This window comes from Colobus angolensis, unplaced genomic scaffold (assembly GCF_000951035.1).
Source record: "Colobus angolensis palliatus isolate OR3802 unplaced genomic scaffold, Cang.pa_1.0 Scaffold401, whole genome shotgun sequence".
Taxonomy (NCBI): domain Eukaryota; kingdom Metazoa; phylum Chordata; class Mammalia; order Primates; family Cercopithecidae; genus Colobus; species Colobus angolensis.
The window spans coordinates 1,922,248-1,931,206 of record NW_012117389.1 but is presented as its reverse complement, the minus strand read 5'-3'; positions in this window follow the sequence as shown (position 1 = coordinate 1,931,206).

Genomic DNA, 8,959 nt, shown 5'->3' with positions numbered 1-8,959 from the left:
TTTTTGCATATTTTTAAATCATTCATTTAAATTGTATAGTTGTTATGCTCAGAAAAGCTCTTTTCCATTGTCTTTAACAAAAAAAAAGCACAGATTTTCCTGTATTTCTTCTCTTTTCTCAGAGACTTATTATTTTTCAGGATCTGTCCTCCAGGGTTCTTATGTTTCTCCTCATCATTTCATTGTCTTTATATTTTTGACTTTGTGCTTTGTGATTCTTCTTCCACTTTATCTTACAGGCCACTGTTTTGGGTCTCAGCCATAATCCTCTTCTTAAATGCATCTACTGAACTGTTTATTTGGGAAATCACGTTTTGGTTTGCAGTTCTAGAAAGTCAATTTTGTGCTGTGCGTGTATCTCCTTATATGCTCCTATTTTGTTATCATTCTTGGTAGTGATGGTTTTCAAGTTGTCGCTTGTCTCTCCTCCCATCAGTTTAATTTTGTTAGGTATACATTGCTCAATTTACCTCTCTGACTGGTGATTGCTGAACCCACAGAAACGGTTACAAAGCATTTTGTTGTCAGCACATTGAGGTCAGCTCATATTAGAAGGGGAGCTCCCCAGGGGTGAGTAAGCCATCGAGTAGTGGGAAACTAGTACCTGGAGAAAGCTGCTGCCTTCCCAGGTCTACAGGGACCCTGTCTGTTCCTTTAGTTCATTCCTTCTTGGCCTCTTGAAGGTTTAGGAGACCAGGAACACAAGTATAATGTTGTTTTCCCAGTCTCCTAGTCTCTTTGTGCTGGGCCTTTCTAGTGCTGGATCCAGGCTTTGCTCAAGGGGCAAAGCCTGACAACCCTTATTTCTGTTGAGTCTTCCCACAATGTCTAGGACCCCCACTCATATCCGGCTCTTCTCCTTAGGCTTCAATAGCCATTAGGTTGAGGAGAAGCAGGTAGCCTGGCGCTGACAATGGGAAACAACACATGCTTAGGTTGATATCTTCCCAGAGCCTTCTGTTTGGTTTCTAAAGAAGAAGTAAAAAGGCCTTTGTATGGACTTTAGTTACATTATTTCCTAGGGAGTCACTTTATAATAACACAGAACTAGTGGTGGAATTCAGGGTGGGTACCTGCATCAGTTTGGGTACAGTCATGAAAATAGAGCCACGGAAATGTTACAATGATGAGGAATTTAATATATTTTAGAAACTGGATTCATAAAAAGTAGGAGGAGCTAGGAGAATGAAAGTCTGGGAGATTAATGCTGGAGGATCAGACAAATATCTCTAATGACTTTAACTTGAAACACTGGAGGAGGTGAGGAGACCAAAGCTCACAAGAATTCTGAGAAGTCGCCAGGTCTAGTTACATAAGGCTAATAGGAAGTGGGACCTCAAAGAGAGATCTGTGAAGCCACACTGTCTGACTGTCACAGCCTCCTGAGAACAATGACTTCTGCTTCACTCCCACATTCCAAGTCTTGAGTGAGTTTCTCTCAGTGGCAAACTCTAACCTGGAACCATACAAGGAAGGAGCTTCTGAAAACCTACTTCCCAGCCTTAACCAGAAGTGGTCGCTGAGTTGACATCAGGCAATCCAGCACAGTACCCCGGAAGAAAGAACAAAGACTAGCAGTGTAGGATCATGAGTGTGGCTAAGGAAGCCTCTGGAGAGGATTACTCTGTCCTTAGTCACAATGCCATAGCTTTCTTGATTAGTGTGCCTTGATGTGGTTTTCAGAAATGTCCTCTTCACTACCAAAAAAGACAAAGCATCACTCACTATCCATGGATTCTTTCAGAATCTTCTGGCCCATGCCAACCGTAGCCTTCTTGACAATGTCAGCATCTGATATGCAAAAAGTATTGGATTTTGCCACAGAATAACCTGGGTTCAAATACTGCTAGTGCTATTACATAGATGTGGGAACCTAAGCTGGTAAATTACCCTTTCCAAGCTCTTTTCATTACTTGTAAACCAAGGGTGACACTATGTAATACTGAGAAAAGGTACAAGGATGAAATGACAGTTTATATAAAGCACCATATATTAATTACCTCCCTTATTTTGGGTCATTAGTCTTGCTGCCTTGACAATGCTTCTGGTGCATGCCTAAAGCAAAGGAAAATGATGCTGTTGTTTCTTTTCTTTTATAGTAAGTGGGGACCCTCCAAGGAGATTCTCTTTTGCTGTCCTAGCAACAGTAAGGCAAACCTCCGATTATTGATCTGAGTTGCCTCCCCAAAGTAGACAACAGTGAATTCTTACCTTGCAGGCTGGGTGATGTAGGGAGGGAAAAGGCCTTATAGAATACAGTGGAATAAAAAGAGAAAAAAAATGTAATAAGAAACAATCATGCAAGATCCTCATATTGGGAGAGGGGATGAGAACATGGAAAGGGAAGTAGCAGCAGAGACTGCGCTGGGAGAAGTAAAATGGGGAAGAATAAAGAATCCCACACGTGGGATACTGACAAGAGTACATGACTAGGGAGGTCTCTTAGAGAAGACTGCAGTTAGCTACAGTATGGCAGGTACAGTTATGACAACAGTGTAATGGGTAAAGTCACTTCAGCCATGTGCCAGACACATCCCTTCTGCGCCATGTAAAATCATACCAAGTAGGTTACAGTTTCAAGTGAAGGAAAGTATAGGTCTAAGTGTCTTATCATTAGAAACCCAGCTTGTTATTTCTTGACCATCTGTAAGTCACTTCTCTTTCTCTAAAATGTAACAGTTGTAGACAGTACTAGCTGTGTATAAGGGCTCTTCACATGTCCCGACCCCTGGCACTCCAAAGAAGACTCCAAGAAGCTACCCAAGAAGACAAAGGATCAGAAGCAGAAGGCCTGGCAAGGCAGTGATCATTTCAACTATCTGAGGAAGAGGAAGATTTCCAGAATCTTTCTTTACCAAAATCGTGGGCAGTAAGACAGGGTTGGAGAGAAACAGAGAGAGAATGTGTCACAGATGGGAATCTCTGAAAGCAGATGGAGTTTGTGGTGGAAGATGTTTTCATTAGGGATCAACAACTGTGAAAGGAAGTGGGAGGAGGCTGGATTGGGCAAAGGGAGAAGTTGAACTGTGAAGCAGGACCAACGAAGCCTTAGCCTACCTGGCAGGGAGCTCTGGAGTGAATATTGTCTGTCAGAGTGCCTGTGTTGATCTAAAATGGCCAGGCTTTGCTCATGCATGGAAATGTGGGCTGACCCAGGAAGGGAATGACCTCAGGTGAAGCAGTTCCGCAGCAGAGACAAACCGTGAGGGAGCTGAGAGCCGGAAGCTACCTAGTGACTGCACTCCCCGCAGCTGGGCAGCAAGCCTTTCTTGGGAGGAGAATCTGGACAGCACTCCTCTATGTCTACTACACTGTGGGGGTGGGGGGTAGTGGGGTGTGAGGAGGGGCAGGGGTCAGGCACTGACAGAAAACAAAGGAAAGCCCAGTAAGCCCTGAGATCTCTTCCCTTTCTCTAATGTTTGACTTTATCTTAAGGGAAATTTTAGAGGTATTTTTTATTTCATAATATTAACAAAATATTCAGTGTCATATTGTGGAAAGAGCAGGGATTTTGGAAGCAGAAGGGCCTCAGTCCTGTCTGGGTGCACCTCTTACTAGCTGTATAATCTTGGATATGTTGCTCCACCTCTCTGAGCTTGTTTCCTCATCTGGAAAGTGGAGATAATAATAGTCATTCACTCAGAGGGTTGCTTTCAGTATAAAGTGCCATATTCTGGATAAATATGTAGTACATACTAGTAAATTAAACAAATAACATTATAATGATGAGGATATTTATTGTGCCTCTTTTGTGCCAGGCACTGTTATACCACATGTTGGGCATGGGACAAGTTACTCTTAGAGGAGTTTCACACAGTCCTTTTCTTCTACGAATTTACAATCTTGTTGAAAGAATTCAAGATATAGGCAAATACGAGGGGCTAACAACTTACTACTATATCCAATAATTTTCTTGTGAAATAAAATTTTCTTTCCCGAACCGTTTTATTTTACCATTGTCAGTATGACTGCTAGAATGAAGGCAAGAACAAGACCTGAAAATCTTCTGGAAACTGACCCAGTCCAAAGTCTTTTGTGTGTTACTTCCTGGGAGAGAAAATGGCAAGGTCCTCAATTTCGGATGTAGTGAATATCGGGAGCATGGTATGAGGAAAAAGCCAACTTTGATGACCCATTCCTCTTTGACACAGGTGATTCTGAATGCTGCGGAATGATAGGGATTCTGGGAGAAGATCCAGTGCTGCCCGGTGATATTGGTTGGGAATGAGACGGAATCTTTTAAAAAAGCTGTAACTCATTGTTTCCTTCTTCACTGGAGAAGAAAGTGACAAACATTTAAAGATATTCATTCCTGACAGGCATCCCAACATCACATTATAATGGCCCAAATGTCAATTTTACAGGAGGCAGAAAATCACATATCTGCTTGGTGTAGATTGGAAAGGTCTTAGTGTTAAGCTGTTTTTGGATACATCATTGACATCGCTCTGTCTTGTAACTTTAGCAGGCAAACATAGAGAACAGAGAAGATTTGATCTGAAAATCTTTCTGGACTTCTCATTTCAGTTACCTATTGCTGTGTAACAAAGCACTCCCAAACTAAGTGACCTAAAACAGCCACCAATTTGCTCACAAGTCTGTGGGTTGGGAATGGGGACAGGGTGCAGCAGGAATGGCTCTTTGGTGTCCTGTGAAATCTGGAGGCTCACAGCTTGAATGGTTAGGAGCTGACTGAGATGGCTTAATTGGTGTGATATATCTGGAGCCTCAGTTCTTGCCATCAGCTGGATTGTTCAGTTCCCTTTTACACGGACTCCTCATATGGTCAGCTCGGGCTTCCTTACAACTTGAGTCTCAGGGTGTCTGACTTCTTACATGGTGTCTGGCTTCCCCTTGAGGGAAGTGCATCTGCCAAGTTTCTTAAAGGTGAGGACTGAAACGGGCATAAGATCACTTTAGCCACATTACAAGTCACAAGGACAGCCTGGATTCAAGGGTGAGGGAAATAGATATTAGCTCTGCAAGGTGGAGTGGCATATACATATATACAGGATTAGGAGAACTTGTTGGTCACGACTCCAGTAACTATTGCTGCATAGCATATTACCCTCCAATTGAGTAGTTAAAAACAAATTAGAAATTAAAAACATTTAATTTTGTTCACAATTTTATGGGTTAGGAATGTGAGGAGGGCTCCACTGAGTAGTTCTCCACTGAGGGATCTCTCATAAAGTTGCAGTCACATGTCAGCTGGGGCTGCAGTTATCTCGTGGTATGATTGGACTTGACATCCAAGACAGATCTCTCCCTTTGCCAGCAATGCTGACTGTTATCTGGGAGCTCAGCTAGCATGGTTGACTGGTGAGCCTAAATGTGAACTCTCTCGTGTGGCAGCCTCAGTGTGGACAAACTTCATACATGGCAGCTGGCTTTTCCCAGAGCAAACATTCCAAAGAGGGCCAGGCAGAAGCTACATGGCCTCTTCTCACCTAACCTGAAAGTAACAGAGTAGCCCTTGTACCATACTCTATGGGCTGAAGTAGTTACAAACCCAGTCAGTATCAAGAAGGGAGGACGTAGTGGCCACCTTTCAATGTCCCATTTTAAAACTGCCACGGTGGCCAAGAGTTGGGGAGTTGGAGATTATGTTTTCCAGCTCTTATGTTACAGAAATCCACCAACTCATCGGAGATCCCATAAAAATGAACCTTAAATCATGATACAGATAAACACTGCAGGGTTTGAATCAGAAACGAATGCCTTTCAGAGCTCTGGCGTTTGGATCTGAACATTCAAATTGTTGAGACTTAAGCGTAAAAATTAAAGTGGCTTCCAACTCCCAGATCTTGGCCCAGTGGGCTTTTCTTTATCTCAAGCACCTTGGCTGGAAGTGTAGCTTTTGCCAGGCTGCCTCCTTTTGAACCAGCTTTCTGCTGTGAAACGTTTTCACAAATGAAAAACGTGTTTGATCCGGTGAGAAGCAGTCTTATCACTAAAATATCTAATTTAGTGGTGCCTGATGACAATGTCTCTACACCCAGGTAGTCCAAAAATGCCAGAAAAAAAAAACCCTAAGTGTATGTGTCCTCTGCCCTCCTGCTCACTCCAACTTTACCCTCTAGCACAGACAAGGGAACCATGTGGCCTCTTGCCCAGTAACATTGCTCAGAGCTGCTGTAGGATGAGCAAACCTGGAATCCAGAGTCTGGTATCTTGAGGCATTTGTAGACTAGTAGGAAACTGACACTGAGATAATAGGGCCAAGGGGGTGAGCCTCTTAGGACCTTTTCCACTTCACTACCAAGTAGTAAAGCCTCTGTCCTTTATTCCAGAAAGCAACCCAGTCCTCTTTAGAGGCACGGCCATGCAACATTTTGTTTTAGAATATCGCTTTAATTCCAGGACTAATTCACTCTACTACACGGAATAACTGCACCCCATGCTCTACCGGGTCAATGGAATTTCTCTCATAAGAGCAGCAGAGACAGAATGGGACACATTTTACCAAAGTGACAAGGCACAGAGAGGTCTAGTGACCAGATAAGTGCAAATTGCTAAACTGAAAACTGAGGGTACTTCCACTACAATGGGATCGGGGAGATGGATCTGGGTGGGAAAGGGGAAGTATTATAAGCTAAGCCAGTTCTTCCTTGAGATGCTTCAAGACTGAATCCCTTTGGTGGCAGGAAAAGACCTTTGGACCATCCTCACACAGATGTCAGATCTTCCAGCTGACCATCCTGCATTACCAAGTAACTTGGGGGCTGGACACTGGAGCAGGCCTTTTTCCGAGTCAATTTCAACAATACTTTTTTCATATTAAATATCTCATGGGGCTTTGAAGAGAGAAAGTCCCCCGTTCCTTTCACAGAACAAGCTGCCAGTGACCTCTTTAGCAGAATCTTCAGAAGCTTGGTTTAGATGAGAATGTTTGTCCCTGCACTTGAATATTCATAATCCTTGGTCTCTGACATGAACGTCCTTATGATGTCATTGATTTGTCTCTATATGGACACAAACCACCATATTGTTCTCGCATGATGTATTTCCTTTATCTTCTGATATTTCTTTTCCAAGGTGGTTTACAGTGAAGAAAAACACTGTATTTTACCTGTTTGTGTTTATGGACAGATAGACTCCACTAATTTTCCGAAGCAGACATCTCAACTCACCTTGATCATATTAACTAACCTGGGTTTAGTCATAGATTGAAGATTAGTCTCCTTTAAGGAACAGAATGATATCTAGCTTCCAGCTGGAAGTTACCCTTGCTAGAGGTGTCATTGTTGATAGGGCTTAGAGAGGGATCTTATCTGTGGAGAGAACTTTCCTATAAATCTTTTTTTTTTTTTTTTTTCTTGAGACGGAGTCTCGCTCTGCCACCCAGGCTGGAGTGCAGTGGCCGGATCTCAGCTCACTGCAAGCTCCGCTTCCCGGGTTCACGCCATTCTCCTGCCTCAGCCTCCCGAGCAGCTGGGACTACAGGCGCCTGCCGCGTCGCCCGGCTAGTTTTTTGTACTTTTTTAGTAGAGACGGGGTTTCACCATGTTAGCCAGGATGGTCTCGATCTCCTGACCTCGTGATCCGCCCGTCTCGGCCTCCCAAAGTGCTGGGATTACAGGCTTGAGCCACCGCACCCGGCCTCCTATAAATCTTAATGTGGCGGGAAAGCTGAGACACCTGGTGTCCACATCAATGCCATGCTTAATATCTTCCAAGACAGAAACTGACCCTTTTCCCAAAATAAGGTCTTGTTACTTAATGGGGGGATGTGGACAAAGTAAATGGTATGTACACAACAGAGGAGTGTGTGTGTGTATGCTTTTGATTGAATGTGCTGAGCTAGGGAAGTTTTAAAAGATCTAGGAGTTTAGAATTCGCAGACAGGACCAGTGAAAATGTGCCTCCCACTTCTTTTTAAGAGGCTGATAGGAGTTTTGAGAGACCAAGTAGTGTAACAGATGAACACTGGTTTTAGAGACAGACCCACCGGGTATCCTAGCCTGCCGCCCATCTTTGTGATCCATGCTCCACCATGTACCAGCTGTGTGACCTCCTGGCAAGCTACTTTACCTCTCTGAGCTTCATTTTCCTCATTTGTGAAATGAAAATAACAACAGAACAAACATGTCCTTAGGGTTGTTGTGAAGATGGAATAAGATAATGATGTAAAGCATTTAGCATGCAGCTAAATTGATGATTACTGTTATTGGGTATAAATTATTATGATTTTTAAATGTTTGACTTTTATTCTAGATATAGGAGGTACATGTGCAGGTTCATTACATGGGTATACTGCACAATGCTGAGATTTGGGGTAGGACTCCTCTTTCCCTCAACCTTTCCTCTAAACCCATCTAAACCTCCAACCCTTTTGAATTCGATCATTTGAAGAGAAATATTTTCCTTCCCAGACAACTGATATTAATTAATGGTCTAACTTTGGGTTGGATAATCACATTGTGTCATCAAGCTCCAGATTATTAGATATTATTTACAAGAAAAATGGGCCTGGAGTTCCTCTCAGACTGAGGATGGAGGCTGCAAATTGAGTTTAGAGGGTTGCCGACCTTTAGACCCGGACTGGGAGCAGGGGGAGCCCACACTCCTGGTCTTGAAAGCCACAGCAGGCTCTTGTAATTGAGTTACCGCCTGGGATTCAGTAAGACTAATCCATCTATATGATTTCTTCGCCTGGTTTAATGCCATTAACCAAACCGAATTAAGAAGGGGGTGGGGTTGAATAGGATGAGGGAAAACGAATTTTCTGCATGGGAGTTGCTACCGCGCCTTCATGGCCAGGCTGAAGTCTAAGGTCTGATTAATGGACGGTTCTGAGGACCAAGCCCTGCTAGTCACCACCCCAGTCCCTCAACAGAGCGGGAGGCTACCAGGGATTCACATGCACAAGAAAAGGCCATCGCAGAAAAGGTTTTCCAGGATGCCCCAGGGGCTATTTCCTGAATACTATCAATCACCTTCCTTCCCTAGTTCGTTC